This window comes from Neophocaena asiaeorientalis, unplaced genomic scaffold (assembly GCF_003031525.2).
Source record: "Neophocaena asiaeorientalis asiaeorientalis breed wild unplaced genomic scaffold, Neophocaena_asiaeorientalis_V1.1 scaffold112, whole genome shotgun sequence".
Classification (NCBI taxonomy): domain Eukaryota; kingdom Metazoa; phylum Chordata; class Mammalia; order Artiodactyla; family Phocoenidae; genus Neophocaena; species Neophocaena asiaeorientalis.
The window spans coordinates 156,909-157,360 of record NW_020175413.1 but is presented as its reverse complement, the minus strand read 5'-3'; the positions used below and the strand labels follow the sequence as shown (position 1 = coordinate 157,360).

The 452-nt window shown below is 56.9% G+C and overlaps 1 pseudogene across 1 annotated transcript in view; it reads right to left on the bottom strand.

Annotated features, from left to right (window-relative positions):
- LOC112414630 (ubiquitin-40S ribosomal protein S27a pseudogene) overlaps positions 1-123 on the bottom strand; it is a 51,760-nt pseudogene extending 51,637 nt beyond the window's left edge. Inside the window, exon 1 of the transcript XR_003006199.1 lies at positions 72-123. The product of XR_003006199.1 is annotated as a ubiquitin-40S ribosomal protein S27a pseudogene (transcript). The remainder of the gene's footprint in view (positions 1-71) is intronic.
- Positions 124-452: the final 329 nt, after the last annotated feature.

The window sequence follows — 452 nt, the reverse complement described above, 5'->3', positions numbered from 1 at the left end:
CCCACCCCCCCCCCCTTCCCCCGCCCTGCCCCGCCCCACCCCACCCCATATTCGTATGTTGAAGTTCTAACCTTCCAGCACGATGCTCTCAGGAGATGGGGCCTTGGGAGGTGGCCAGGTCATGAGGGTGCAGCTGCAAGATGGGATCAGCCCCTTTTAGGGACCCCAGGGAGCTCTGTCACCCACTCTCTGCCATATGAGGACACAGTGAGAAAACAGCTCTGCCACCAAGAAGGAGGGAGTTCACCAGAAGCCCCTGCACGCTGGCACCCTGATCTCAGACTTCAGCCTCCGGAACTGTGAGAAAGAAATTGCTGTTTTTTTAGTAGCCTGCTAGTCGTTGAAACTTGGTTAGAGCAGCTTGAATGGAGTAAGACAGTCTTATGCAGGCTACAGGGTCCACCTTGCAGAGGTGGGCAGGGGATTCTGCTCCGAGCACCTCCATCCCTTCT